The 26770-nt window shown below is 42.5% G+C and overlaps 1 long non-coding RNA gene and 1 pseudogene across 1 annotated transcript; one reads left to right on the top strand and one right to left on the bottom strand.

The window, feature by feature from the left end:
* Positions 1-26770, bottom strand: part of LOC113015543 (neural cell adhesion molecule 2-like) — a 298755-nt pseudogene that overhangs the window by 174127 nt on the left and 97858 nt on the right.
* LOC113019780 (uncharacterized) lies at positions 1103-4439 on the top strand. The gene is made up of 2 exons (XR_003272095.1): positions 1103-1217; positions 2963-4439. It is a non-coding gene; the product is annotated as an uncharacterized LOC113019780 (long non-coding RNA).

Raw genomic sequence — 26770 nt, 5'->3', positions numbered from 1 at the left:
TACATATAAATCTTATAAAGTTTGTATCTGTCTTGTGTGAAACTTGTATGAAAAGCATACAAGAGTGAAAACAGATTAAGATCCCTTGAAAATTATAAATGAAACTTGTATGTTTTGGATATTTACTAAAACAATATAAGAAAGTAATGAGAAAGTGGCCACTTTCATGAGTAAATCATATAAGCCTTATATGATTGACTGTATGAAGTAGGCCACATCTTATGCAAGTCTTATAAGTTTTTTCTATTTCTTTTCCATATGGGTATATTTAACACCTTTTCAGAGATATATAACGTTAATTATGATCCCTCTGCTCTAATCTTTGGGGTGATACCTCAAAACATCACTTTGCCAAAATACTATTCAAATTCTTTGCTTCACTCATTGCAAGGCGCCTTATACTTTTAAGATGGAAGCAGGAAGCTCCTCCCACACATGAACAGTGGCTTGCAGAGCTCATGAAGTTTTTGCATTTAGAAAAGATGAGATATACACTGGTAGGTTCAACCACCAAATTTCTCGAGGCATGGCAGCCTTTTCTAATGTACATGGAAACATTTAAAATGACCACATTGTCATGACCAGATACCATCCATCCATTTTATTTTTGTGTTTGTTGTTGTTTTTTGTTTTGTAGGGGTTTCTTTAGTTTGTTTGTTTGTTTTCTTTCTGTTATCTTTTGGGGTATTGTAAAAACTGAACAGCAAACTACTGTATGTTCAAAGTTTTGCTATTAACATGCTGCTGTAACTGAAAATAAAATGAAAAAAATAAATAAAACTCAAATGTCAAAGGAAATAAACAAAATATTTAAAGTCAACCATTCTGATCATAATTGCACTTTGACCTTTAACCTCTCTGCTCTGTGTTGTTTCATCTTTCAGATCAGAAAACCATCACAGCTGAGTCTGGACAGGATGTAATTCTGCCATGTCGAGCTCCAAACAACAACATCTTCACTCTAGAGTGGGAGAGAGCTGACCTGAAGTCAGGAAATGTTCTTTTCCGAGTTGGTTGTGATATTATTCTAGATGACCAGCATCCATCTTTTAAGAACCGGGTGGATCTGCAGGACAAAGAGATGAAGGATGGAGACGTGTCTTTGATTCTGAAGGATGTGACAATTAATGATGCTGGAACATACGAGTGTCATTTCCTCATGGTAGAAGCACGCTCATTCAAACACAGCTTCATCAAACTGGTTGTTGTTCCTCCAGGTGAGTGAGTAGAGTTGAGTGTGTGTGTGATCAGAGGTGAAGCTGCTTCCTGGTTGTTGATGTTTGTTTGTTGTATGGATGAGCTGGTGGATGTCAGAGGTAGACAGATGTTTCTCCAGCTGTTGTCTTTGTGGCTGGTAGTCTAGAGTTGTAGAGCAGCATTGTTTGGTTAGAGCAGAAACAAAGACATTTATGAATCCGTCTCTTCTTCTCTTGCTCTCTAACTCGTCTGTAAACATGTGTGGGGAAACTCAATGTTAAAGCCTACAGCTGGAGGGGGAGGGGAGGGGTGAAGCTGGTGGTTGTGAGTCTGTGAAAGTGAATCCTGCCGGTGCCATAGCTGGTGAAAACGTACTTAGTGCAGACACAAAACGTCCATCAGCTTCAAAGTGTGTCAGAAAAATGTCCACATGGTGACTGATGGATGAGAGAGGTCCCATTGTTGTTGTTGTGCACAAATCATTGAACAACACAAACACTTAGAGCTGCTTTCAGTGCTGCCTGTTTTGTTACTGCACACATTTCTGATGGTCCTACAGTCCAACGTAGCAAACGTCTCCGTGAAGCCTCTTCTTAGAGACCAAAGGTTGGATCAGAGCGAGCAGCTGAAAGGACACATCTATGAATGCAGTCAGAGACTTTCTCACAACCTCACACTTCATCTGGTCACATTTACACTCAGGTTCTCTGTTAGTCACTGAGATTACAGACTCACACATTTAAAATAATCTGAATGTTGGATCAGATGAAGTTAATATTTTTTATTTCTTGAACATATGTTTAATTAGCATGTTGCTAAAGCTTTAAGTAATGCACTGGTGACCTGGTGTATGTTAACAGGTCAATTAATCAAATCCAGAATAACTCAAATGTAAGCTAAACAGCATAAATATTAAACATAAACAACATCATATTTCCCCCATGGCACAGTCCACTCAGCACTTCCTGGAGTTTCTCATTTGATCGTTCATTGACACTCATGACTTACAGAGACTCTGATCATCAAACACAGGAATAAAACAAGCAGTGAGCACAACAAAGGATTATTAAAGAAGGAATATTAACTCTATTCTAACTCTAGTAACTCTACACCAGGAAACCACCAAATCTTCTGCAAACGTGATTTTAACCAGTCAAAATGTTTTTGGATATTTATTTAGTGTAGAAACCTAAAAAGTCAGTTTTTTTTTTTAGATGTTTGGTTGTTTTGAACAATTATATCAAACTGTAAGTATGATGTTTGGTATATAGTATTATATATTGCATGGTATTGATATATTGCACTGTTTGAAGTGTGTCGTATATAAAAGTAGTAAACTGTGTACACAGTGTTTGGTGTGACAGAGCTGTTGTCACTGAATCACAGGTTCAGATGTTTCAGCCTCATAATAAACAAACACATTTTCAGAGATTTGAGGATTTGACCTTCCAAAAGTCTCAGACATGTTTTAATGAGCTCTCACAGTCTGCAGCCAAACAGGTCAAATTATAAAGAACAGCTGGATCAACCCAACATGACCTCTGACCCCGAAGCAGCTGTTAGACCTGTGTATTTAAAAAAAATTATGATTTTTTTTATGGTGAAAGCAAGATTCCAGACTGCAGTTTTGGTCAGATCATGTTTTTAAATAAAAAGCAGAAAAATCAACATTAACATTTTCTCACTTTATAAATGTTATGAATGATTTTTTCATCTAATCTCCTGAACTAGAAGAGGACACCTCACAGCTGTTTCTCACCTGCAGGTCAGCCAGGAGGACACAGAGATGAACTGTGAGTCGGACGATCTGAGGCCAGACAGAAACTCTCCTGAACATCCAGCAGTCGACTCTGATGATCATCATGTTCAGACTCGGACCAACAGTGTGTGTCTGTGCTGTCAGTGACTCTGAACTACAGTTTATTCATCTTGTTCATGAGATTTACTGACACAAAGTCAAACTGTGTTACAAACACACATGAATTTCTGATCTCAGAGTCAGTGAGTGTTGGAGCTTCAGGTTAGACAAATTAACTATTTTATGTTGGTGTGATTGTTTATTAGCTTCATGTGACTTTTTCTTCTTTAAGTACAGTCCACTGGAAAACACTTTGTATAAAAATCATCTCTTTGGCTGACATTGTTTTTAGTTTGTAAACCAATCTTACCCAGTTTAACAGATTGTACAAACTGTTAACGTCTCTCTCTGATCCTGCACTGAGAAGTTTGACAACCTCTTCAACTTTTCTTTAACATGACACACTGTTCAGGTCAGATTTAAACTGCTTTGACCTTTGACACCAGCAAAACATCCTGAACAACTTTGCTGGGTTGAGACCTGATTACTTTTCATAAACAGACCCATGAGACTCAAAAATATGAAACATATTTTCACATTTATACTGTTGTATAGATGATGCAAACTTTTGTACACTGATGCTCTTTTGGGTGAAGTTTGACTCATTTGTTTAGATGGATTTTCAGATCCACCAGTTTGGCTCAAGTTAGAAACATTGTGATTTTAGGGGAAATTGCCACTCATAATGTATAAATATAGACGTCATGTTTGTGTGGATTTGTAATGAGACAGCAGTGAAGCAGTGAAGTCATCCTGTTGCCCACAGAAACAGACTGTGAATTAGTAAAGTAACACATGGAGCGCATGAGGAACAAAGGTCATACATGTATCTCCTGAAGTGGATTCTGGGTCTCTGACTTCCTCCCACAGTCCAAAGACATCAACGGGTGTTTTTTATTTATCCGTGTATGCTGTGTGTTAATGTGTGGTTCCTACAGAACTTAATGGTCAGTAACACTAACATGTAAACATGAGTGCATCACATCAGCACATGAAAGAACAACAGTGTGGCATTAATATTACAGCAGTGAGGACAGTGTGATGAACTGATGCTCTGATCTCTGGTCTGACCGAAGCTTTAACTCCAAACATCTCTCCACTGTTAGAGCTTCTGCACTGTTTCAGGTTCAAATCATGGTTCATACTTTCATGGCCTGATGGTGTGACGCCTCCACCTACATCACTGAACTGCTCCACTTCTGTACTCTTCTCTCTGTGGCCTTCTTGAAACAGCCTCTTGGTGTTTGTGGGGTTTTTCTCAGTTCATGTGTGCCTTATAAGAGTTTGTTTTTTAAAGACAATGACAATCAGTGAATTCCTTCTGTGATTGAATGAAATATGAGCACTATGTAAGTGTGTAAGTGTTAATAAAGATTTACATGTACCTGTTGAATTCTCTTTTCATTGTTTTTGTCCCTCCAATAACAGACAAACCTGTGTTTCTGAAGTGCCTTAGAGCAACGTCTTCCTCTGTAACTGAATGCTGTGGGTAAACATGTCTTTACTTCTGTGCCTGAAAACAACATCTCCCTGTAGAAAGTGAAGGCTGAGCTCACTCAGATCACTCAGTCAGATCAACTGATCTTAGAAATAAATGGATTTGTTGATTTTACAATGCTGTGATTGCAGCTATTCCACAACTCTCTCTGTTAATGGTACACATGGACACTGATTAAATGGTCATTGATCAATGATCATTATTCTTTCGGATAGCGATTGAGATTGCGGATAGAAGTGGCAGAAATGGGCTTCCTCCAAAGAGTGGTTGGCCTCTGCCTTACAGATAGGGTGAGCAGTTTGGCTATTGGAGGGGCTCAGGGTAGAGCTGCTGCTCCGTCACATCGAAAGAAACCAGTTGAGGTGGTTTGGGCATCTGACGAGGATGCCTCCTGGGTGAATTGTTCCATGCATGTCCCACAAGAAGGAATCGAATGGAACTGAAGAAATCACTTGGAAGAGTGACAAAGCATTTCTCCAATTGAATGCGTCCAGATAAACAGAATCAACCTTTTGTGACACTTTTATAATGTTCAACACGATTACTAACAGATAACACACCCAGTGCACTAAACTCACTGTGTGCAGGACTTTGTTTGGTGTTTACATAAACGGTAAATGGTCTGAATTTCTATAGCGCTTTACTAGTCCCTATGGACCCCAAAGCGCTTTACACTATATTCAGTCATCCACCCATTCACACACTGGTGATGGCAAGGCAGACATACATTGTAGCCACAGAGGCCCTGGGGCGCACTGACAGAGGCGGGGCAAAATGAAAACAAACTACAAACTGCTGAGCTGTTGAACCAGCTGACCCAGCCTTTAGTCTGAGCTGCAGTCAGTCACACAAACAGGTTGAACAGGGTGTGTTCTGTGCAGCACCTGCATGTAAAACAGAAGCAAAGCTGTTCCTGTGAAATGAAACTGAAAGCCTCTCTGAGCGTCTCCCTGTAAAAAATGGAGGCTGAGGTCAGTCAGAGCTCACAGACAGCCATGAATGAAGGTGTTCTCTAACTATTTTTACCATTTCTTCTTGGAGCAACTGTAACGCACATAATTTCCTTAGGGATTAATAAAGTTTTCTGATTCTGATTGTTTCAGGATGACCTGCCATTATCCAATGACACATCTGCTTACCTGCATCTTTTGCTCGTTTCTCCTCCTCTTCTTTTCTATTTTTTCTAAACTGAGCACCTGATGGCTTTGAACTTTTCTTGTCCATCTTACATTGGTTTTAATTTTGCACTCCAGTATGAACACAAATCCCTCAACCCGAGGATCACCACAACATGATCTAATAGACCTACACCTTAGTTCAAAGATTTGCTTTGTCTAAGGTTTATTTCTGGGATTTCACACAACCCAGGATTCAAATCATGAATAGATAATGGGCTCGTATTTACAACATTATAAATGAAATGTGCTCTATTTGGAAGCAGCTGGCCCCTCCCCTTTTGACGGGTTGTGTGTGAGACTTTAAATCATCAAACTGTAAATTATAAATTTTAAATTGTTATTGATCCCTTTACCCCGAGTCCTAAAGTGTATATTTATTTCCGACTCTTCTTATATTTATTGTTTGGTTTTTTTGCACTGATGTAACTGGAGCCTCTTCGTCTCATCTCTCTGTACTGTGTATAGCAGAGATGACAATAAAGTTTACTTTGACTTGACTGCCACCATGTGGCGCAGGAATACTGTATATTAAACAAGTGTTTAAGGTGGAGTGATTATTTCCAGTTTTCTTGGTGATAGGCTCAGCTTAAACAGTTTTCTGAGTGAGGTGTGTTCTATGAGCTGTTTTATACTGTTTATACCTGTACTTTTATACTTGTAAGTTTGCATTATTTGTGTTTCGAACATATTGTTACAGATTTCTGTACAGAAGTCAGAGATGGGGTACAGCCTTTTTCCCACTTTTCTATCTGTAGTTTTGTTATTATTATATTATTTAAATGAACTTATAAAGTTTAGAGGTTATTTTTCTGGCACGTGTGGTTTTCATTATTTCAGCTAATCTAGAGGAAGGCAGTGGACTGTTATTATGTTGATCTTTGATCTAATTATAGACTTTAATTATTGTTGCTGGAGGAACTGTTCTTCCCCAAACTCACACTGTCCTCCTGGACTACAGGACATAAATTCATTAGTCTAGAAAAGATGATCTTGATTCCTATCTGTTCCCACCAGTGGCGATTTTAGCCCATTTTTTGGGGGTGCTGAAGCACTCTGCTCTGGCTCTAGCGTCGTTGCTGCCAGAGCGATAGTGGCTGAGACGTGTGTGTGAGAGCCTGGCTTAAAACAGGACCTATTAGCTGCATTTAACCTTCAGTTACTCTTTATATAGTTAGGTAGGACTCAGACTATGTTCCTTTTTAGCTGAAAAACATTACACCAGGTAACCTGCAGTGTTGGAAACGTGTTTTCCGACGATGTTTGCTACCCTACAATCCGTCCTGCTCTGTAGTAAATTCAGCGACATTTGGCCGTCCTGTTGCTCCCATTGAAATTTATACAGCCTATTTAAAATCTAAAACTTAAAATTGTCTGTAGCCTGCTGTTGTTACTGTTAGGGTTTGTATTGTTGATTGTCATTTATGCTTAGAAACATTTAACCATAGATGCTTAGAAGTGTATAATTATTTGTAGCTTGAAAGAATGTTTCATCCTAAGAGGTCTGTAACAACTCTGTGTAGCTGAAGAGGGGATGCGTTCACTCCTCTGTACAGAGTGTGTTCTGGCATAGATCACACTCCCTAGGAGAGTTTCTTTGATTTATGGTATAGCAAGCATACGTATATCTGTTTAAGTATAAGAGCCTTTTGTTTAGATAAATCTGTTAGACTTCTAGGCGCCAGCCTTGGGGAGGCTTCACAGGGTCACATCTTGACCTCACACAGATCCCACACACACACACACACACACACACACACATGCACGCACGCACGCACACACACACACACACACACAGAGGCAAGGTACTCTTTGTGTGTATATAGACGTCACATGTTAGTGAACCTATGCATATTCATGTAACCACAATAAAAGGAGTGCTATGGGGAGCCTGGCTGAGAGTCTGATGGAGGTCAAGTGGTGGAACGACACTTGGCTCCAGCCAGGTCTCCCTCATGCATGAGTAAATATGAAGAAGCTTGCCTACTTCGTGTCTTGCTTTGCAGTGTAATTATATTGTCTTCAACGTTCCAGCGAATAGGTTTATGCTATAAACCTAACATTAATCACTGTCCTGTTTTTGTTTTGTCCTGTTTGAAATGTAATGAGAGAAGTTGGTTATTTTGTCATATGTGCATGTGCCAAGATTAAACCCAGGAACAACATTCAGGTAAAAGTGTAAGATCAAATGACCTGTCAATAAAGGATAATGTTGGATCGGTGTTTCAATATTTATAGCTTACATGTGGTTTGGTTATTTGCCTTTTGGTTGAAAGTACACTGAGAGAGGACTTTTTGTTAGTGATCTTAATAGCATTTGTTTTTTCATATTAATGTAATTTTTTCATCTAATTGAATACAATCTATTTGTGTATGATTGTCAGTCCAAAGAGGGAGAGAGGAAAGGAACCTGAGGAGGAAGTACAAGGTCAGGAACAACCAGATAAGAAAACAGCCAGGTAATAGTGACAGGCACAACAGAAATCCACTCCACCTTGCCTGGATGGGCAGCTCTCTGGGTGCTCAGCGCCCCCAAAGCTCTGATCCTACAATCGCCCCTGGTTCCCACTGAACCCACAGGCTTATTGTACATTTTGAATTCTGGGTTATGCAAAACTGGTCATCATCACCCTTTTCTTTACATGGTGATTTTTTTTCTTTGCTTTCCACCACTGTCACACTGTCAGAGTTTTGCAATAGGAATGGTTTTATTTCCAAAGAAAAGAATGTCCACATTCTCACTGCTAACACAAATGCAAACACACCTGTTAAAATGAAGAAAAGGGATTGAAGCACAAATACAAACTGGAAGGTGGGACTAAGTTTTCAGCAGTTGTAATGAATAAGGTTTATTGACATTATTAACATATTAGGAGAAGATTTGATAAACAAAGAAAGAAAAATACCACTGTTGATCACAGTTGGATTTACTCTATTGTGTGTTTTGTCTGGGCTTTTTTTCGTGAATGAACTGAATGAATTATGGAGGTGAAGAGGAAGCTCTCTGTACAAAAAGAACAATGACAGTTTTTACAGGATGTTGTGTTTGTTCTAAACATTTCATTTTGCTGTTTCATTGTGAAATAATTTAACTTTCATAGCAGCAGTAAATAGACGTCATTCATGACACTGAGATCTGTGAGCTCAGCAGAGTGAACTCAGATTTTCAAATTAAAATATTCTTTTAAAAATGAGCAAAAACCAAAACAAAACAGAGAGACTTGCTCTCAGTCCAGGATGTCCTTTATTGCGTCCATCCTTCTCTTGTCCTCCTGTGTGACCTGCAGGTGAGAAACAGGTGTGGGGCCGGGGGGCGCTGCCGCGCTGGGCCCCGGTCTGGATGGGCCTGGGCCCCCTTTTCCCTGGCGGGTCGCGGAGTATGGGAGTGCGTACTGGGGTCAGCGGGGGAGCTGGCCCCAGGGAGGGGTCACTGCCCCTCCCTTCCTTTCCTCCCCATCTCCAGCTGCCTCCCTCCTCCCGCTCCACCACAACCACCCACACATGCAGGGCCTTGGAGTAGGGGTATGTCACCAGGATGCAGAGGAGGCTACCCCCCCCCCCCCCCCTGTCCCCTTCTGGCTGCCTCTGCCTCAATTTTATCCCACAACTTAGACATTCACATTATTCACACTCTCATTACACATACATATAGGATCTTGGGGGTGGGCACAATACACGGAGTCCAAGTTACCATCAGGGTGTACGCCTCACCCCTGGCGTCGTTGCCCACCTCTCAATTTTAAATACATGTAGACATTGAGGGCTAACAGGAGGGACTATGCGCTTACCTGCTGCTCTCTGGCAGGTAGCTCCATGCCCTCCTGGGTTTTAAATGCACCTTAGAACACACATGCATCAACACTACTATGAGCGGGTGGAGGGAGGTTTGGAGTCTTTTCTCACCCCCGTTCTCTGCGGCCTGCTGGAGCAGGGGGGCTAGGAGGAGTTGGCCGTCCGGCTGCGGTCTGGTGTGTGGGGCCTCCCTGCTGCTGCGGAGTCGGGGCGGTCTGCCTCTCCCCACCGCAGGGAAAAGGGTAACACCACCTGGGTCTGGGTGCAGTTCCCCCCTCCAGGGGCAGGGGTACCTAGACCCGGTATGTAGAGTACGCTTGGGGAGTGTGATCGTGTATACAGCGTCTCTTTATATTTGTCTCCACGTCGGTTGAGTGTAAAGTGCACATGAGAGCATGAGGGTGGGAATGGATGTTTGTGTTTGTGTGTGCCTGTATGTTTGTATCTATATGTCAGGTTGGGTATCAGACGCCACCTCTCTGGGGACATCTCGGGCCTTCCAAGGTTTGGAGGCCTATCTCCACCCACCACCACTTCCCCTGCCGGTGGCGGACTCCCTCAGGTGTCGGTGCGTTGGTGGTTCTTTGTATCTGGGGGTGGGCGTCCGGGTACACACCGGCTCACTCCTTGGCGGCCGCTTATTGGGGCTCGCTCGGGCCATTTCGGAGGTGGGGTGCCCCCGGCCTCTCGGCCTGGGGCTCGGTCACTCAGGCACAGCTGGCTACCGGCAGAGCCCACGGGCGCGTCACTGCAACTCCCCCTGGCTTCTGCTCCGCGGCTGCTGAATGAGCCCTCATCTGGGACTCTCCTTAGCTCTAACTGGGACAGTGGCGCGGCTGCCCCTCTGTGGGTCTTCCTTGGTCTCTTGTGTTCTGGGGGCCTCTGGATGTCTGGAGTTTTGATCTCCTCCATACCCGCTTGATACCATAAAGGACAGGGCTGTGGCTCCCCACACTCCCTAACAGATCATTACATGGAGAAACCTTTGGAATGCAAGCATGCTGATCCACACAGGTATGCACACAGGTGTACACATGGGTATTCACAGACGCGGACTAAAGCTTTCTTGGCTGCTGCCTCAAAGCACACTGTGCGCTGTCTATCTTGCGTGCTGAACAATATCGCCTATTATTTAGTAACTATTGATATTTATGACTAGGTAGTTTATTGTGATGGTGCTTTTTTTTTTCTATTTATTATGTTGCTCTTTGTTGTTTGCTGTCTCCTCTGTTTGTTTGTTTTTTTTCTCCATACAGGTGACCCAGGAGTTTGTTTTTTTTGTTGTTTGTTGTTTTTTTTCTCTCTTCCCCCCCTTCTCACCGTCTCTTCTCCCCTTTGGTTTTCTTTCTTTCTCTCCCCCTCTTTCTTTCATTCTTTCCCCCTGTCCTATTAAAAAAAAAAAAAAAAAAAAAAAAAAAAGATGACAAAGGATGAACTGAAGCTCCGCCATCACGTGATGTCACATGCTGCTGTATCTGATGTCACTTAAAAAAAAAAAAAAAAAAAAAAAAAAAAAAAAAGAGAAACAGGTGTGAGGTGTCAGCTGTCAGGTAGGTGATGAGTGAAGAACAGAACAGAATCCATTTGCTCTTCAAACTGCTGTCAGACATTATCTACTGCACTCTGATCACATCACTCAGACCAGCTGCTTTTACAAAGTCTCATTGATGGGTCTGTCTAGCAGACCACACCAGATACAGAGTAGGTGTCCGCCACTCCCCTGCACCTGTGTCAGTTTCCCAGGTAAGGGGGGCTGGGGCCCAGTTGGTCCCTGCTTCAGTTTCCGGGGCCGGCTGGTCCCTGCACCCGTATCAGCTCCTTGGGTGTGGACAGCAGCTGTCCAGTCGCTGCCAAAATCTGCACCGACCCCCGAGGTGAGGTCCGCCAGGACAACGCTAACCTCCGCACCTGTACCCACTCCTCGGGTGGGAGTGGACCAACTTCACAATCTCTTTTGCAGCCCATAGCTCAGCCATTAGCCCCGCTACCTGTAGCAGTTCAGCCTGCTGTGCAGTCGCCCTCAGTTCAGCCCATTTACAACATGATCCGAAGATCCGTTGTATATGAGCAGGAATAGTTTAAAGTTATGGCTGAACTGTCCCAGGCATCTTCTGTTGCCCAACTACAAATGGGTGGACCTCCAGGTCAACGGAAAGCCACGTGACCGTGAGAGTTCCTTATATCACACTGCAGTGGTAGATACAAAGCCCTGTACTGCCCTATATTGCACCTTAATTTGTTTTTATATAATTGCGTGGAATGAGTCTTGAGTTGAATTTTTTAATAGGCAAAAAATATTTAATATATTTAAATAAGTTAAAAAGTAAATGTTAAAATTTTTTCTTTTTTTCTTTTTTTGCTGATCCGAAAATTGATCCGTTAAAAACCGTGAGATGTTTGATCCGTTGCACCACTACACACAAGTGTAATGTTTTTGACTCATCTAGCTGATTTTTGTCCACATTCAATCATGCCTCACCTCACAAAGGCCTATTCTGTGTTTTTGAGTTAATACACAAGTTCCTTAAGATTTAACTCGATATCACTGCAAAGTGTGTAATAGACAGTCCACCAGCATTCAGAAGTTGCAGGAAGCTGCAGTGACAGTAGAGAGATTTTCCTGTGTCCTGGGCCCCTTGGCTCATGCTGGACTGCCAGTTGCCTCTGTTTCTCTGGCACCCCTGCTCTTTTGCTGGGGTAGTTCCATCCATTGAATGTGTTTTGTTACAGATGTAGCACTTGGAGACCCAGCATCTCTGTTGGCTTCATCCCCTCTTTTTATGCTTTCTTTTTGTCTCACTTCTTTTTTAAATTTTCCTCCTGATTTTTGCAGGCCTGGTATTCATCCACATAGATGATAATATGATGAGTACTAAAATAAACTAAATAAAACAAAAAGAGACTGCTCCTTCTGGGAAACAAAATGTGTCAGCAGAATTCACACCATCTTCTTTCTGCCAGTTCTTTTACTTCCTCTAAAAGAACAAAACCTGTTTTGCCATTTCATTTCCTCTATGATTGTTTGTGTTTAAAAAAATTGAGGGTGAGATACAAGATACTGGCCATTTCCCAAAAAACGTACTTGTGTGTACTTGCATCACCGTGGACTTGGATTACGTCATCAGTCTCAAACCAAAAACTGTTCCAATGCAAAGTATGCATCAAGCCAAGTATTCTCAAAATTCCCAGATGTTTTCTTGATCATTCATTCATTCTTTCAAGCATGCATCAAATGATCCTCAGCACTGTGTTATTGCCCTTCCATATGGGCTCAAATTGTGGTCATGGATATTTTGTACTTGTAATCAGTTTTGTGCCTGTAAATCAGGATTTATATGCGTAAAAAGAATTTGTGTGTGGACTTAGCCAAAAAATACGTGTGAAACTCTGCACTCAAGCTTCAAGTTACAAGTACGAACTTTGACCCTATTTTTCTTCCTTTCATCTGATTGGCCAATCTCATGTCAATCACAAATTTAACTATCCAATCAGAGAACAGATGGGTTTGGCTATTGGAGGGGTGCTTTATGGAGCTTCAGGCGACGGGCAGCGTGGACAACTGAACAACAAAGTCATGTAGGATTGTCAAATTCATCCCACAGGTGCAGCTACTAAAAAGATTAGTAGCTGGACACGGGATAGGGCATCCGCTAACACATTCTCTGTGCCCTTTTTATGGCGGATTTCCAAGTTGAAATCCTGCACCAAAAGAGACCACCTCATCAGCCTTTGGTTCTAGTTCTGCATTCGCATTAGGAATACCAGGGGATTGTGGTCAGTATAAACGATCACAGGCGAGGGGCTGCAACCGACATACACCTCGAAATGTTGCAATGCGAACAGCAGAGAGAGGGCCTCTTTCTCAATCGTGCTGTACCCTTGCTGATGGACATTGAATTTCTTTGAGAAATAGCCGATTGGGTGATCCACACCATGATGGTCTTCCTGTAGCAATACGGCACCTGCCCCGTTTGCACTGGCATCAACCTCTAATTTAAAAGGGCGTGCTGAATCAGGGGCAGCCAGCACTGGCGCACTGCACAGGAGAGTCTTAACAGCCAGGAACGCACTCTGACACGCAGAGGTCCACACAAAAGGTTTCAACACACTAGTGAGGCTAGTGAGGGGTGCGACCACTTCTGCGAAGTTTTGACAGAAACCCCGGTAGTAGCCCACCATGCCGAGGAAACGGCGGAGCTCACGCCTAGTCTGAGGGGCAGGAAAGTCCAGTATGGCCTGGATTTTGGCCAAGATAGGGCGCACTTGCCCCTGACCCACCTGTTTTCCTAAGTACGTCACCATGGCTTTACCAAAATCACACTTGGCGAGGTTAAGGGTGAGGGATGCCCTTTCCAAGCGATGGAACACATCAGTGAGTGTCTCCATATGCTCTGACCAGGTGTCTGAATAGATGACAATATCATCTAAATACACTTCACACTTGCAGACGCCGCCCAGCACAATATTCATGAGCCGTTGGAATGTGGCGGGAGCATTGCGCAACCCGAAAGGCATGACAGTGTACTGGAGAAAATGGTCAGGAGTAACAAAGGCAGAGATTTCGGCCGCACATGATGTTAGAGGAACTTGCCAATAGCCCTTTAACAAGTCCAGCTTAGTAACGAACGTCGCAGAACCGACCCTATTGACACAATCCTCCATTCTGGGAAGAGGATAGGAGTCAGGTTTGGTCACGCTGTTCACCTTCCGAAAATCTGTACAAAACCGTGGGGTCTTATCCGCTTTAGGCACTAGGAGACACGGGGAACTCCACGCACTAGAGCTAGGGACAGCAAGACAATTTTCCAACAGATAAGAGACTTCTGTCTGGAAAAGAGCACGTTTAGTGGGATTCACCCGGTAGGCATGCTGTTTGATTGGAGGATGGTCCCCCACATCGATATCATGCTCCAACACGGTGGTACAGGATGGAGTGTCCGAGAAAAGATTAGGATGATTCTCAATCAACCGACACACGTCATTTCGGACATCATCATCTACCTCAGTTAAATGTGACCTTAAACCACGTAGGATTTCAGAATTCCTAAGTCGTGCGCAGCCCACAGCACAACCGAAAACCAAATCATCACCTACTGGGTCATACCGGGTTTCGGGACTGTTGACACACCACCAGCAAAGTAGGGCTTCATCATATTAATATGACACACACGACACTTTTTCCTTCGCTCTGGGGTGTCGATGACATAATCCGTGTCACTCAATTTCGCCTGCACTGTATACGGACCACTGAACTTTGCCTGGAGGGAAGATCCAGGGACCGGTAGAAGTGTTAAAACTTTATCACCAACCTCAAATTTCCTCTGCACAGCTTTCACATCAAACTTCCTCTTCATCTTACCCTGCGCTGCAACGAGCGCATCGCGTGCAATTGCACATGCTTTATGCAAACACTCTCTAAAAGAACTCACATAATCTAACACATTTTCCTTAGGAGCATCTGTGTCCGACAGGAAGTTCTCCTTGAGCAGTCGCAACGGGCCACGCACTGTGTGACCGAACACCAGCTCAGCAGGGCTAAATCCTAGCGACTCCTGCACGCTTTCCCTCACTGCTAAAAGGAGCAGCGGAAACCCCTCATCCCACTCCTTTTCAGACTCAAGGCAAAATTTCCGCATCATAGATTTACGCCCGGGCTAACTGGACGCCACCAAGGCTGACCGCGCGTCCATGATCAGCAGTCGCTGCCACACGCTGAGCAACCACGCTCCTAGGAATTACCGTTCCCGTCCTAAGTCATTTAAATCATTTTAAAAGCATCACTGCGGACTCTAACCGCCAGATAATTATCTGATGCCCGAGTCCAACTCTGCTAATCAATTATCCAAATACCCTAATCTAATCTCTTTTCTTGGTTGACGTAACACACACACACACACATACCACACCAACTTCAAACATACGTCACAACAACTTTGAACTTCAACCTAGAATTAATCCCAATAAATTTTGTCAAATACAATCAACCACCACTGCCCCAGCCCCAGCAATGTGAGATATGACCAAGTGCTCCTGACACCCCAACATGGGCGGTTCAGATGGGGGTGAATTTGTGGACGTTTCTGGAAGGTTGCAGGGGATTCTCAAATCGGAAGAACAGGACCACAAATTCAACTGCGTGGCTTCATATGCACCTAGTGTAGCCACTGACGACATTACAGACCTCAGAGAACAGTCACTGACTGAGACTGCAGGAGTTGGGGAGAAGACATGCACACACACAACACGACATGCGCACTCGGTCACAGAGACAGAGGGAACCTAGTTATTCTATGCCATTAATTCAGGAGAATGGAGGAGTGCAGTATAAGCCCTCAACACAGGTGATGTAAAGGCTCTGGCAGACCAATTACCTCCTGTCTCAGAGGGAGGTGCCATGTGGTTGAGCAAACTAGGTAAGTTCACAGCGGGAGAGCAACTGGCTGTATGAGATTTCAGGGCTGTAGCAGCCGATGACCATGCAAGGCCTTCGAGAAGTCAAACAGAGAGCAGGCACCAATGGTTGCCCTGTTGACTTGCCCCTGATCAGAATGATAACAGACATAGTGGTAGCCATGAGAGAGGAATACCCCACCACAAACTCTGCAATGGTTCTTAAACTAGAGTCTCACCAATCACCCAGGGAGTACCTAGAGCAAGACTCTGGATTAGACAAAAAGGTTGTAACCCCAATAGAGGAGGGACTCAGCAGGAGTGGTTAGAAGGAGTCCCTGAAACCTTGAGAAAGGCTTTAGAAGAATAGAATAGAATGGAATGGAATGGAATAGAATAATCCTTTATTTGTCCCACAAGGGGAAATTTGGATGTAACAGCAGCAAGAAAGACACATAAACAAATAGTACACAAGACACAGAACAGAAACATACACAATTTTTACATATTTACATCAAGGACCGATAACCTTGATTTGCCCTGCAGTGAGTCTCTGGTGTGGGAGCATCACCTGGTCCACCACCTGCAGTTAGTTAAGGACGAGGCTGGAAAGTGTCACGGTCCTGGGTCTCCTGACCCAGCGTTTTTAGTTCTTTGTGATGTGTGTATTATTGTACTTGTGTGTGAGTTATTCTATGGTTTCTAGTTTTGATCTCTTGCCCTTCATGTTGCTCTGTGTCCCCTCTGTTCTGTGTAAGTCTGTGTCGGCATGTTTGAGTTCCCCTCTGTGTCTCTCGGTTCTTAGAGTCCTCTGCCTTATGGTTTATGTCTCTGTGTTTCTTAGTTGCTGTCTCCACCGTGTCAAGTTCGCGTCTCTGTGTGAAACTTCCTGTTTTACTTTGATGGTCCGTGTCTTATGTGAATGTGTCCTGCTTTGCCTGTCTCGTCAGTCCTGATTTCTCCCAGCTGTGCCCTCCTTCTGTGTCTCATTCCCCTCGTTACTTCCCAGTGTATTTAAATCCTGTGTTTCTCTGAGTCAGTGTCGCGTTGTCCCTCATGCTGTGTGGGTCTCCCTGTGTCTCTCTGTGGGTTTAGTTTGTGGGTTTCCAGTTTAGTTTACTTTGTTTGACTTTCTCCTGCCAGCGAATAAAGCTGAGTTCTTTGTGTTTAAACTTCGTGCCTGAGTGCCTGCCTTTTGGGTCCAACTCCTGCCTGCCGCACAGCGATTCATGACTGAAAGGAAAAATGATTAAGAGAATTGAAAAAGCAGCTCTTGAAACTGCAGCTTGGAGAGGCGAGACAAAAGGCAAATGAGAAAAGAAGGAAAAGGTGCAGCCTAAAATGCTAGTAACCCAAGGGGATATAGGTCCCAGTTGGCCATATCTTAATCCAAATGTGTGCCCTCATACACCTTGGGAACACTACTACCAATATCACCATGGGCTGTCCTGCTGGTGGGCATGAATGGGGACCGCCACCAAGAGCGGGATATCTTGGAGGATTCAGAGGGGGGGAGGGGAGGCCACAGGGGGAGAGGAAGAGGTGCCCCATAACAGGGAACACCTGGTACAGGTGCCTGTTACATGTGACCCAAGCCCCTGGGCTCGAGACTGCCTGGAGAGACAGTCCATACCAGGTAGGGGGAGAGGTGGACATATGAGAGGAGGTCATCTGGCACCTAATCCACATGCAGCCTCAGTCTTGAGGGACCAATACCCAGTAACGGCAGTATGGGAGGACTAGGAGTCCTATCTACCCAACCAGCAATGCCACACCCCACACAGAGACCAAGCCAGCAGTGGGAAGGCAGACCCCATGTTGCCATTGTGGGTGGCAGACAGTGAATTGCCATTTCTAGTGGACACTGGGGCAACATTTTCAACAATACAAACCTTGACACAACATTCTGAACTGTCTCAACAAGTTGTGGAAGTAGTGGGTTTCTCTGCAGTATCACAGACTCTGCGATTGACTAAGCCTTTGAATACAGTGGTGGGAAGACAGACTGTCGGCATCCCTATGTTATACTGGCTAACGTCCTGGTCAACCTCATGGGGAGTGACCTACCTGTGAAGTTGCCGTACTTCAACAACACCCAGTGTACTAAACACACTGTGTCACCCTGTCTGATGTTTGGATAGATGAAAATGATAAAAACTGCTGACCTGTTGAACCAGCTGATCCAGCCTTTTGTCTGAGCTGGAGTCAGTCACACAAACAGACTGAACAGGGTGTGTTCTGTTCAGCACCTGCATGTAAAACAGAAGCAAAGCTGTTCCTGTGAAATGAAAGTGAAAGCCTCTCTGAGCATCTCCCTGTAGAAAATGGAGGCTGAGCTCATTCAGATCACTCAGCCTGCAGACAAACGGAGGAATGTTTGAGATGTGCAGATATACAGTCGGAGCTTTGTGTCGGCCCCTAACGGCTCAGGGCCGTCCTGTAGTCATGCTATCAAGTGCATGACGGCTCTCTGCAGACACTTTGATTCCTTATTATGTAGATTTGGATTTCTTCCCCTTAATAACAAACAGCTCTATTGAGAAACTGCATTTGGGGTTTTTCCTTGTTTAACATTTAAATGTGTTTGATCTGAAACATTTAAGTGTGACAACATTAAAAAAAAAATAGGAAACCAGGAAGGGGACAAACATTGTTTCACACCTCTGTATGTTTTTGTTTCCTTTCCATCTTATGTCCTTATATGTTGTTTGTTTGAAACTTATGATTTGTACTTTAAAGTTCTTAGACTGAGCTCAAACACATAAACTACTAACTGTTCAGACATTAGAAATGAATTGTTCCTCTGAGTATTTTAAGCTGCTGTTGTGTTGCTTTTGTGTGCTGGTGTCACTGATGGCTGCTGCTGTGACGAAAAAGACACAAACAATTTGATTTAATCAAAAATCACTCTGGAAATGCTCAGAAAAAAGACAGTTCATGGTTTAAAGTAGATTTACTTTAATACTCCAACTCTGTTATTAAGTTGTCCAGTCTGTGTATAACAGCACTGCCTGCATGAGGTCAAACTGGATCATTGAACATAATGTTTCTTGATGCGTGCCACTAGAAGAACAGTGCGCTGGTTTCAGTCATTGTGCAAATGTAAAGTCCAGATGAACAGAATCTACTTTTTTGGTATTGCACATAACAATTTTCATCCAGAAGACTTCATTAGACCTTCACACATGTCTGACCCTGATTTATTCCAAATTTTAGAAACTTCAGAGCGTTTCCAAAGTCTGCTTCCTGTTTAATGATTATTATTATTGTTATCACTATTATTTATTTATTTTATTTTGATGTGTCATTAACTTTTATTTTTAGTTGTTCAAAGTGTTTTTTCTTTGTCTCTGTGCTTTATGAAGTTATCAGGGATGACAAATGCTGTAGAAATGAATGAAAAGCCCAAACATGGACTCACCTCAGTACTAAAAACACTATGTACAGGACTTTGTTTGGATTTTGCATAGATGAAAAAGATACAAACTGCTGACCTGTTGAACCAGCTGATCCAGCCTTTTGTCTGAGCTGGAGTCAGTCACACAAACAGACTGAACAGGGTGTGTTCTGTGCAGCACCTGCATGTAAAACAGAAGCAAAGCTGTTCCTGTGAAATGAAAGTGAAAGCCTCTCTGAGGCTGTGTCCCAATTCAGGGACTGCACGCTTGAAGTACGCATTCCAAGTGCGGTTACGTCACCGCCACGCGACGACGGCTGTCCCAATTCGAAGTGTACTTCAAATGCATACTCCAAATGCGCCGTCGATTTCCCCAAATATCAAGCGTGGTCCGGTGCACACTTCGTGGTCCCGTATATCCCACAATTCATAACGCGGCGGTGGGTGTGGAGAATTGTGCCGCAAAATATGGCAGAAGGGAGCGGCCGAAGAGGTTGTTTTTTTTTCTTCCAAACTTTATTGAACTTATAAAGCGAACAGTCAGTCATTCCAGTTCAGTTTGTACAGTAGACATACAAGGCAAATAACAGTAACAATATATAGTACAATGAAATAAGAAGGATAAATAAATAAAGGAGAAAAAAGAAAAAAGGGGGGGAATGTGACAGACTTCATAACAACTTTGTACTTGAAAGTTGTGACAGCTCATTCGTTAAACATTTCTGAATGAATTTCAATCAATGATAAACCTTTTTTATTGGAAGTTAATTTAAGAGAGTTTAAGTAATATTCAATTTCAATCAAAAACAAATTAAATGATGGGGTTGAGTTTTGAAATTTACATTTATGTATGTGGAATTTCCCTAATAAGATGGAGCGGCCAAAGAGTGAACTGTCAAAAGTACTGAATATGACGTCACTTATTTATGTGCGAATGTTTAATAATTAAAGTCAGTCATATATCCACAAACACAACAAGCTGAAAGTCAGTGATGTATATATATATATATATACACATATATATACATATATATATATATATATATATATATATATATATATATATATATATATATATATATATATATATATATATACACAGTGGGGCAAAAAAGTATTTAGTCAGCCACCGATTGTGCAAGTTCCCCCACCTAAAATGTTGACAGAGGTCAGTAATTTGCACCAGAGGTACACTTCAACTGTGAGAGACAGAATGTGAAAAAAAAAATACATGAATTCACATGGTAGGATTTGTAAAGAATTTATTGGTAAATCAGGGTGGAAAATAAGTATTTGGTCACCTCAAACATGGAAAATCTCTGGCTCTCACAGACCTGTAACGTCTTCTGTAAGAAGCTTTTCTGTCCCCCACTCGTTACCTGTATGAATGGCACCTGTTTGAACTCATCATCTGTATAAAAGACACCTGTCCACAGCCTCAAACAGTCAGACTCCAAACTCCGCCATGGCCAAGACCAAAGAGCTTTCGAAGGACACCAGGAAAAGTATTGTAGACCTGCACCAGACTGGGAAGAGTGAATCTACAATAGGCAAGCAGCTTGGTGTGAAAAAATCAACTGTGGGAGCAATCATCAGAAAATGGAAGACATACAAGACCACTGATAATCTCCCACGATCTGGGGCTCCACGCAAGATCTCATCCCGTGGGGTCACAATGATGATGAGAACGGTGAGCAAAGATCCCAGAACCACACGGGGGGACCTGGTGAATGACCTGCAGAGAGCTGGGACCAAAGTAACAAAGGTCACCATCAGTAACACACTACAACGGCAGGGAATCAAATCCCGCAGTGCCAGACGTGTTCCGCTGCTGAAGCCAGTGCATGTCCAGGCCCGTCTGAAGTTTGCCAGAGAGCACATGGATGATACAGCAGAGCATTGGGAGAATGTCATGTGGTCAGATGAAACCAAAGTAGAACTTTTTGGTATAAACTCAACTCGTCGTGTTTGGAGGACGAAGAATACTGAGTTGCATCCCAAGAACACCATACCTACTGTGAAGCATGGGGGTAGAAACATCATGCTATGGGGCTGTTTTTCTGCCAAGGGGACAGGACGACTGATCCGTGTTAAGGACAGAATGAATGGGGCCATGTATCGTGAGATTTTGAGCCAAAACCTCCTTCCATCAGTGAGAACTTTGAAGATGAAACGAGGCTGGGTCTTCCAACATGACAATGATCCAAAACACACCGCCCGGGCAACAAAGGAGTGGCTCCGTAAGAAGCATTTGAAAGTCCTGGAGTGGCCTAGCCAGTCTCCAGACCTCAACCCCATAGAAAATCTGTGGCGGGAGTTGAAAGTCCGTGTTGCTCGGCGACAGCCCCAAAACATCACTACTCTCGAGAAGATCTGCATGGAGGACTGGGCCAAAATACCAGCTACTGTGTGTGCAAACCTGGTAAAGACCTATAGTAAATGTTTGACCTCTGTTATTGCCAACAAAGGTTATGTTACAAAGTATTGAGTTGTATTTTTGTTATTGACAAATACTTATTTTCCACCCTGATTTACAAATAAATTCTTTACAAATCCTACCATGTGAATTCATGGATTTTATTTTCACATTCTGTCTCTCACAGTTGAAGTGTACCTCTGGTGCAAATTACTGACCTCTGTCATCATTTTAGGTGGGGGAACTTGCACAATCGGTGGCTGACTAAATACTTTTTTGCCCCACTGTGTGTGTGTGTGTGTGTGTGTGTGTGTGTGTGTGTGTGTGTGTGTATATATATATATATATATATATATATATATATGTATATATGTATATATATATGTATATGTATATATATATATATATGTGTGTGTGTGTGTGTGTGTATATATCATAATAATCTGAAAATACTATAATATTGGCCATATTATATTTACATTGCCACAGTGAGATGACTTTAGTCTCGTGAACAACATTAGCTAATTGTTATTTACTAACTAATCTTAAATGACTGTTCAGCACAGAAATGAAGCCCAACTATCATGTTTTACAGTCCTGTGGTCTCAGGCTCAGATACTCAACTAAAGTGATGTCATGACAAAAATGAATGACCAACAAAACATTTTTCTCCTTCATTTCATTTCTGTCAAACAAAGCTGTATGTAACGTGTCTCGCGGTTAGTATCATGGTTGCTAGGCAGCCTGAACAGCGCGACGAAGCGTATACCGCCCCATTTCACAAGCCTCTCACTTCCGCACTTCTCGTACTTATAGTACGCACCGTACGTAGTACGCGTAGTGCGCGTACTTCAAGCGTGCAGACCCTGAGTTGGGACACAGCTTGAGTGTCTCCCTGTAGAAAATGGAGGCTGAGCTCGTTCAGATCACTCAGCCTGCAGACAAATGGAGTGTTTGAGACATGCAGATATACAGTCGGAGCTTTGTGTCGGCCCCTAAGGGCTCAAGGCCGACCTGTAGTCATGCTATCAAGTGCATGACGGCTCTCTGCAGACACTTTGATCCCTTATTCACATTTTCTATAAGTCTGCATAGAGACGATTTAGATTTGGATTTGTTCCCCTTAATAACAAACACCTCTATTGAGAAACTGCATTTGGGGTTTTTCCTTGTTTAACATTTAAATGTGTTTGATCTGAAACATTTAAGTGTGACAACATTAAAAAAATAGGAAACCAGGAAGGGGACAAACATTGTTTCACACCTCTGTATGTTTTTGTTTCCTTTCCATCTTATGTCCTTATATGTTGTTTGTTTGAAACTTATGATTTGTACTTTAAAGTTCTTAGACTGAGCTCAAACACATAAACTACTAACTGTTCAGACATTAGAAATGAATTGTTCCTCTGAGCATTTTAAGCTGCTGTTGTGTTGCTTTAGTGTGCTGTTGTCACTGATGGCTGCTGCTGTGACAAAAAAGACACAATCAATTTGATTTAATCAAAAATCACTCTGGAAATGCTCAGAAAAAAGACAGTTCATGGTTTAAAGTAGATTTACTTTAATACTCCAACACTGTTATTAAGTTGTACAGCATGGCTATTCAACTACGAAGTTAGTTGGGCCAGATTTTCAATCCGAGGAATTTATCTGGGCCAGATATTTGTTTTGAAGCCAGTAAGCAGCAGATCATGATCAATTTCAAACCCACACAACTGTATTGAAAAACAAGTAATTTTTTTATTCCTATTCCCTTGTAAATCTGGTGACCTCACAAATTCACACCAAAAGGTCCATTTAAAAAAAAAAGGGAGCTATAACTAAACTATTTTTTGCACATTTGAAATAATAATAATATTAACAAAAAAACATTTTGATAATTCCCTTTCAAATTAAAATAAACATTTCGCTGACCACTCACTTTTCCTGCCATGGATGGAGCCCCATCCGTCACAAGTATACAGACACGCTTCATATCCAGACCATTTTCCTCAAAAAGAGCTGAAATCTTCTCAAACATTATTTCGCCAGCTGTGTGTCCCTCTAACGGTAGCAAGCCGAGCAATTTCCCATCCAAAAAATAGACTGTCAGTGATCTCCTGCTATAGACATTACATCAGTTTTCTTCAGGTCATCTAACAGCATTTCAAACTCGTCTGATGCCAGAACTTCAACTCTACGAATATTTGAACTGTCCTACAGGGGTACGTTTTTAATAGCAGATGTCACACTTACTTTAATTTTTTCATCACTTTTCACCGCATCCACCACGGCCAGCATGCAGTATTTCGCTGTTTCAGAATCTGTGAAAGGCCTTTTCATCTTCGCCAAGAAGCAGGAAGGGAAGCTGCTGCAGCTCTCTCTTAATTCTTTCATGTTGGTGTGATTGTTTATTAGCTTCATGTGACTTTTTCCTCCTTAAGTACTTTGTATAAAAAAATCTTCTCTTTGCCTGACATTTTTTTAGTTTGTAAATCCATCTCATCAGATTTAAGAGGTTTTACAAACTGTTATAGGGGGTGTCCAAATTCATGGGCTGCATCCTCTTGAGGCTGCATTTGTAGGCCGATTATGTCACAGCGACGTGACGAAGGCTGTCCAAATTCGTAGACTTCTCCGAATGCAGCTGACAAATCTCTTCTCCTTTTCCCCGAATTTGAAGGATGGGTCGGGTGTGTCCTTCGTGGCCCACCGTATCCCAGAATTCATAGCGCGGCCCAGCCAATTCCAGTTTTCAACAATGTCGGCAGCTACTAAGTTTTTAATATTACTCTTATTACTCTTTCTGGGTCACAAAATAAACTTTTAACATATTTTCAGGCGAGAATGTAGCTGTGGAAAGTTCAAATATCTGCTCGGTTTATCAAGATATCACATATTTGCAAATGTTTGAATGTGTGGTTCATACAGAACTTGGTCAGTGACACTCACATAAACACATGAGTACATTACATTAACACATGAAAGAACAACAGTGTGGCATTAATCATTACAGCAGTAAGGACCATTTTTAATCAGCAGCCAGTTTGATGAACTGATGCTCTGTTGTCTGGTCTGACCAAAGCTCTAACTCCAAACATCACTCCACTGTTAAAGCTTCTGCACTGACTGTTTCAGGTTCAGTTCAAATCATGGTTCTTATTTTTATGGCCTGACGGTGTGAAGCCTCCACCTACATGACTGAAGTGCTCCACCCTGCTCGACTTTTTTACTCCTCTCTCTGTGGCCTTCTTTAAACAGCCTCTTGGTGTTTTCTGTGTTGTTTGGTTCATGTGTCCACTGTGCCTTTATGAACACTGTTATATCTCTGCAAAGCAAAGGGCATTTTTTTAAAGACAATGATAATGAGGGAATTCTTTCTGTGAATGAATGAAATATGAGCAGAATGTAAGGGCAAATAAAGCCCTTGAGGTGACTTTTGTTGTGATTTGGTGATATATGAATACAATTGAATTGAATTGAATAAAGATTTACACATATACCTGTTGAATGCGTTTTTTTCATTGTTTTTGTCCCTGCAATCACAGACAAACCTCTATTTTTGAAGTGCCTTTGAGCAACTAATATACATCTTCCTCTGTAATATAATGCTGTGGGTAAACATGGCTGCTCTGGATTTACATCTGTGGATGGATGTGTTGATAAAATTATGAACCTGTATCTGCTGTGCGGACAGACCGATCACTGGAGTATTAAAGCTGCTCTTGAGTTTAAGTTTTATCCCCAGAATACTGAGTTTAGCCTCCATCTCCTATCTGTCAAACAATCTTCGACAAAAACTTGACTGGATTAGTGAGAATGACAGTTTTAGAACAAAGCCAAGAGTCACTGACTGCAAGAACACATCAGGTATTCAGCAACTTCCTGTAAATTACAAGAAATCCAAGTAGAGGAGAGTAACTGAGTACACTTCCTCTTTGTGATGGAAGTGATTTTCTTCTTTATATTGTGTCAGATAAAGTCTGACAGCTTCTCTTGAATTCATTTCATATGCTGTTTTTTCACAGATGAAACCAGCCAACAGTAAATCAGATGCTTTCCACTAACTGCACATGACATCCATCTGTAACCACTTCCTGTTGTTCCCAAACCATCTCTGAAATCCTCAGAAACTTAGAATACATCTCCCAGTTTTTAGGTCAAAACAGCTTTGAGCAGTAATCAGCAGGATTCCGGTGAACAGGTGCTGAAGTATAGGATGGAGCTCAGACTATTCTGGTCACACTGAGCAGTGACTGTTTGCTCATCTGCATCTGGACTTTGTACATTTTTTTTTTATGTTAAGGTTATTTTTCATGCTGTTGTTTCCATTCATGTGTTCATCGGGAGCTCTCCTCTCAGTACTAAAAACACTATGTACACTTTGTTCCGGGAGCACATGGCACACGCCAAAACGTACTCCCTGGCGTCCTTGTCCAAGGAGGGCCACCAGAAAAATCGCAGGAGGAAGGTGATGGTGCGGCGGACGCCTGGATGAAAGGTGAATCGGGCAGTGTGGCCCCAGTGGAGCACCTGGGCGGGGACAAACAACCGCTGCTGACCTGTTGAACCAGCTGATCCAGCCTTTTGTCTGAGCTGGAGTCAGTCACACAAACAGACTGAACAGGGTGTGTTTTGTGCAGCACCTGCATGTAAAACAGAAGCAAAGCTGTTCCTGTGAAATGAAACTGAAAGCCTCTCTGAGCATCTCCCTGTAGAAAATGGAGGCTGAGCTCATTCAGATCACTCAGCCTGCAGACAAACGGAGGAATGTTTGAGATGTGCAGATATACAGTCGGAGCTTTGTGTCGGCCCCTAACGGCTCAGGGCCGTCCTGTAGTCATGCTATCAAGTGCATGACGGCTCTCTGCAGACACTTTGATTCCTTATTATGTAGATTTGGATTTCTTCCCCTTAATAACAAACACCTCTATTGAGAAACTGCATTTGAGGTTTTTCCTTGTTTAACATTTAAATGTGTTTGATCTGAAACATTTAAGTGTGACAACATTAAAAAAAAATAGGAAACCAGGAAGGGGACAAACATTGTTTCACACCTCTGTATGTT

This window comes from Astatotilapia calliptera, chromosome 3 (assembly GCF_900246225.1).
Source record: "Astatotilapia calliptera chromosome 3, fAstCal1.2, whole genome shotgun sequence".
NCBI classification, from domain to species: domain Eukaryota; kingdom Metazoa; phylum Chordata; class Actinopteri; order Cichliformes; family Cichlidae; genus Astatotilapia; species Astatotilapia calliptera.
This window is presented reverse-complemented; position numbering and strand designations above follow the sequence as displayed.